The sequence below is a fragment of the Choloepus didactylus genome, chromosome 12, assembly GCF_015220235.1.
Source record: "Choloepus didactylus isolate mChoDid1 chromosome 12, mChoDid1.pri, whole genome shotgun sequence".
Classification (NCBI taxonomy): Eukaryota; Metazoa; Chordata; class Mammalia; order Pilosa; family Megalonychidae; genus Choloepus; species Choloepus didactylus.
In genome coordinates this window covers 5,651,983-5,657,982 of record NC_051318.1, presented here as the reverse complement: position 1 = coordinate 5,657,982, position 6,000 = coordinate 5,651,983, and positions in this window count along the sequence as shown.

Sequence of the window (6,000 nt, the reverse complement as noted above, 5' to 3'; positions counted from 1 at the left end):
CAAAGCCAAATGTGAGAAGAGCTGAAAAAGTCACTGAAAATGCCATAAGGAAAGATCTGCTTCCCAAGAGGGCATTTTGCTCTTCGGAAGCACAGAGAAGGCAGGTGTATTTGGGAATGCTTGCTTCTTCATGCGGATGTGCTTATTTCCCACATCACCTGTACATCACAGGAAGTGACATTTCCTCTGGTAATTATGCCTTTTCTCTCAGCAGCAGAGGAAATATTCATGCGAAAGGCATGGGGTTGTCAGCCCATGAATTAGTGCTTTTCAGGGAGCTTCATCTAGCACTTGCAGAGTCTTTCTGTTTCCTAAGGGTAATACGTTTTTCTCCTTCAGATGACAATGCATATCCCAACTACAGGATCCCTTAAAGAATTAAAGTCTATCCAGTCTTAAAAGCTCCAAATGACAAGTACCCTAACATTTACAGCTGGGGATCAGCGAAAGGAAACCATGCTGAAAATCACCCCAGGCCGGGATCCATCCCCAGAAGCCAGCAGTTCTCTGTTTATCCAGCAACAAACAAGCCAGTGCAGAAGCTGATCTGCATATTCAATATACACAAGCTGCAGAGGCACCTGCGAGTACAGGCAGAGCTGCAAGGTTGGGTGTTGAAAGCCAAAACAAAGTACGTTCAGAACACTTTGTTCCCCTCCTTTTTTAATAACAGAAAAAATTTATTATATTAAGGTATTAGGTGGGGTGGAGGCTTCTCTCCAGCAGCTACCACGCCAAGCCTGTTGGCTGCGGTACAACCTCAGGATGCCTGTTTGAGCTCTGTTCCCTGCAGGACAATGTGTTTTGTGTGCTTCAGTGTCCGGAACTGAAGGTTTCTTTAAGGCTATAAACAGTTTCATGGGCTCAGATCATCACTTTTAAGAAAGACAACAAACTGACCAAATAAACCCCTTGTCTCCAACCTCCCAGGGTGATCAACCCCTGAATTTTTGTGAGCATGACTCTTCTTTCAGGTTGCAAAAGGTTGTCACAGTCTCCTCCTTCTAGCCGGGATCTAACATTAACAGGTGCAAATGGAGGCTGAGGCGCTTCCGACGTTGGCTCTCCTGGCTGCGGACGGCTCACACACATGGCTGCCTCTCAGAACCTAGGTCCATGATTCCAGAACCCCCCAGGTGGCGAGTGGCACAGCCTCAGGGGCCGGTGTCAGGCTGAGCAGAGCCAGAGGACATCCATCCCCCGTGAGTACTGAAACCCACCCGGAGCTGCTCATCGGAAAATATGGCCCAGTAAGAAGAGGGGCCCGAGGTCCTGGCCCCCATAGACCCCATCATCCCCTGGGGAGCAGGGGTCAGGGAGCTGCTGTGTTGATTAAAGCCAAAGTCACTTGTTGCTCTGCGGTGGGCCTGCTCTGTCCCCTTTATGGAGAGCAAAGACCCCCCTCAAATGCGCTCTGCAGCAGAGGGGCTAGCAGGCCAAGGGAGGGCTGCATTGTTCTCTTAAATCAGGGAAAGCAGTTTCCAGGATTCGGGTGGGGGCTTCCACCCCAAGTGCTCACCGTTTTTGGCGGTGAGAACGTGCAAGCAAAACCCCACCCTCTGCCCCTGAAGGGGACTGGGATGCGGTCTGGCTGGGACTGAATGATCCCTTTGTGACGTCCCCGTTTCATGCATCTAAATCGAGCCATCGGGATCTTGAGTAGCTGGTTCCAGAGGAGGCCGTATGTCCTGGGCCAGTGCCTGGACATTTGCTTCAAGTGTTGGCAGAGGAACTGAAGGGAACTGTGTCTTGAACAGGGTGCCCTTGACCTGCTCCACTTCCCGCAGTTGAGGGCATTTCCTGACTGAAATGCTGGCGCCATGTGCTCTCTGTTTAGCAAAGGTGAGTCTGGTGAAGCAGGTCTCCTCTTCGTGACTGAGAGAGGTGTCAGTTTCAAAAGTGCACAGAGCTTTTGCGGCTGGCTCATCGCTGCTGGAGATGAGGGCTCACCCAAGGCCACGTCTGCGGGCTGACAGGGGCAGGTGGGAGCTGCCGGGAGAGGACCATCCTGTTTGCCAACTGGAGTGCCGATGGGAAGCCGACCGCCCTGACAGACCACGTCAGCAAGGGGCCACCAGGCCTCACGTTAGCCCATGATCAGGGTGACCCTGAAACTCTCTCAGGGAAGGGATCAGACCCTCCTAAGTAGCCCTTGGAGACCCAGAACACACGGAATCCTCCCCACTTGGCTCCCTATTGCCGTGGCTAAGGAGAAGGGAGATGGGGTTGAGGAGGATGGGTTATGACAGAAATTATTTCTGAAATGTTAGCATAGGGCATTGCAATGAAGCATCTTTGAGGCTATTGATATCCACTTCAAGAGGCCTTTTGCACAGACTACACTGTCTGAACTTGGAACCCTTCTCTAAAGAGGGCCCCAAACTTGGCAGAACTCACCAGCAAACCAAAGACTCCCTTGTGCTAAATTTCCATTCTCCTAGGCTCTGCCACATAGTCATGCAAGGACCCAAAATCACACCCCACCCCTAGCAGAGAGGTCCAAGGAGAGGTCTTTCACTGTCCTCTCCAGTCCCAATCCTAGCCTGAAGATTCTTTTTCTGGTCAATGAATGAGTGAAGGCACCACCTGATGTGCTGTATACATGTTATCCTTGTGCCTGTCAAAACTTTGAGTGCCTGTGTCCCGTGGGGGCCTGAACCTTTAGCAAAGGGTTAGACTCAGCCCTGGAGGGGTGTGACAATGCACAAAACGAATCTGGAAAATGTGGGCACCTAGAGAACCACTGAAAAACAAGGGTGGAAGAACCTCACCCTTGAACTCAAGTTCGCTGACGGCACCTCCAGCCCCCCTGCATCTCCTTGGTCCACCGGGTAGAGGGAGGCCCTTGGCCAGGAGTGGGGGTGTGAAGAGAGCCCCGGAGGGCCTGGGTCTCCTGAGTATACGAATGCTGGCCAGTGAGGCATCTCGTGGATTGCTTTAACCTAAGCCAGAGCAGACCTGCCCTGGAATACCCAGGAACCAGTTAGGGAAGTTTCTCCTTGAATCCAGGTCAGAAAATATGGAGCCTACATGAGCTGGCTGCACTCTCCAAAGGCAAGTGTGGTTTTACTGCACTGACTGATTTCTAGTGTGATTCATTTGTCTCAGCAATTGGACATCTGTGTCCACAAAATGAAGGGCACCCAGCCAAGTGTGGGAATGTTCTGATGAAGTTTGGAAATGGTGTGCAACATTCTCCATGCTCCGTTGAATTACTGGTAGAAAACAAGATGCTTCCTAATGAAAAACATCCCAGAAAGAAGCAAATGGTCCATTTTCTTGGGATTACTAGAGACAAAGCACTTTACCTTTGTCTTTTAGTATAGCTGAAAAGGTAAAGAGATGACATTACTTAAGTTGCATTAGCACCTGACTTTTGAATTGCCTTTTAAAAAAAAATTATCCCCCCTTCTTTTCCTACTTCCTTATTTTGACTTTACAACTTCTTTGTCAGAGAGGAAGAAGGAAGACTGGTATTACATAACTTTCGGTGGAGTAAAATCACACACAGATAGGTTTAAAGACTTGTTTTAAGTTTCCATAACCCAACTTAGTCTGTGTATCAGAAACATCTTGGCAGGAAACTTGGATAATTTAAAGAGAATTTAATAAAAGGAATTATTACAGAGGTGTGGGCAAGGAGCAGGGAAACCACCAGGGCTAGCACGGTGGGTAGGGCTGGTAAAGGCAGATGCTTTTTCCACCTGGAGGCCTGAAGGGGCAGGAAGAGGTAGCAGGCACCCAAGGGGCCCCCATAGGAGTGTGAAGTTCAGTCAAGAGATGCAGCCAGCCCAAAGCAACTTTGTATGGAAGAACCCAGGGGAATAAAAACCCAACTTCACTTTCCTCTACGGCCACTCTGACCTACTGCTTATGCCCCACCCACCCACCACTGACCAGCCCCATCTGAAAGCCAGAAGGCAAGAAGGCCTATCAAAGGAGGCCAAAGAGTGGAGTCTCCTGGGGGCATACTTTGGCAAGTAGATGCTACAGAAGATATCCCATAGTCAGCCTCAGAAAATGCCAGGCCTTCTGGTTTCCAGTTCCAAGATCTGTTCATGTGTCATCTGTCATTCACTGTTGTTTCCCAGAAAACCAAAGACAACACACATTATAAAGAATCCACTCCACTTTTTGCTAATGACTGAATGATTATATTACCTGGGGTAAGCATGACAAAGGTGGGCTTCTGGTTTCATTTCAGTGCAATTCAGAAAGCATATTTGAGTCCCATAATGTTCACTAGACACTGTACATTCTGATGACAAATGCATCAATTAATACAACACTCCCCTTTCTTACTGCTTTCCAAATTACTTACCTATATCTGGCCTCAGCGGTGCACTCATCCTATGTACTCACACATGCACACACACACAATTTCACACAGGAAGAATGGAATGAGGCACAGCTTGTATTTCTGGCTTAGATGCCACAAACTCAATTTTAGTTGGAAAACTCCTTGACAGACTTCCAGGAAAATGCCTCCCAGAATAGCAGAGCTCCTGTTAGGATCTGTCTGCTTTCTCAGTGACACCCAATATCAATCTTTAAGTCCAGATCCTCAGTGCTTCCTCTGAAATTAGTCACACTGTTGGAGCTCATGACAACATAAAAACAATTGTTATGGAAAACAGTTCCTACATGTTTGGTGGTACATGTGGTGGGGAGAAAATAAGTATATGTAAATATGCAAATGTGGATGGATGGATGGGTGTATGGATGGATGAATGGGGTGGATGGGTGGGTGGATGAGTGGATGAGTGGATGGATGGATGGATGGATGCATGGGTGGATGGGTAGATGGGTGGATGGATGGATGGGTGGATGGGTGGGTGGGTGGATGTATGTATGTATGGATGGGTGGGTGGATGGATGGGTGGATAGGTGGATGGGTAGATGGACAGATGGATGGATGGATGGTGTTGGGCAGAAGATGGATCTATAAGGACTAGCGAGAGGGAGGATCTGGGTAAAGGGTTCCATCTTGCCTAGTTCTCTCCTCACAATTTTTCATGAAAGCAAGCTTAGGGTCCTTCCAAATCCTGACACAAAAAGATCTCTTCCTGTAACTGCAGCACTGAGAGAAAGAATATGCTGAGAAATTAAGAACACAGTCTCTGGAGTCAGGTTCTTGGATGCGAATCCTGGGTCCACCTCCACTTACTGGCTGTGGGAACTTCTCTGTGTCCCTACAGTGCTAACAGCCCCTCTGCCAGGAACCAGCCATCCTGCTGCTTACTTGGCTGCTCTTTTACTAATGCTCCAGGAAGGCAGTGAAAGTGCAGTTAGCTCAGGGCCTTGTTGGGATAAAGATCACCACACCCCCGAGTCCCAGTCTGCTGTGAAAATCAACCTCTTCTCTGAAAAATGAAATCATCCTGGGCACAAATATCTCAGAAAAGAAATTTTCAAGAGTGAATCACATTTAAATGTCTGTGACCAGATTGGCTAAAAAATAAAACATTCTTTTAAAGAATTTTGTTACTTATGAATGATGCACATAGGAGGCAGCAAACTATATTGAGAAGTGAGAAGTTAGAATCTCAGCTCACACATTTACTATCTGTATGACCTTGGGCAACTCACTCAGCCTCTCTGAGTTTCTCCTGCAGGTACTAACTGGTACTGCTCAGGCCCAACATATCCAGCAGATGTGGTTCTTTTGGATCATACATTGTTTTAAAAACATGCAAACTAAGATTTTTAAATTTGAAGATTTCACCAAAAATTCATGATTTCTAACTTATTTGAGAACATCTGGCAACATTGGGCCCGTGTTCCTACGTGGCACCCATTGGGTGGAGCTGTGCCAGGGCTGCTGGCTTCACAGTGGGCTCATCTTCTCCAGGTCTCCACAGCCCGTTCAGTCGTGAGCCAGCTTCTCTCACAGGTATTACCTGCTGACTACCAACACTCTGGGAGTTGTGAAATCTGCTCTCCGCTGTAAAAAGGAAAAAGTATCTGCAAGAGTTTAGTCAACTGCGAAGTTAGAAGGAC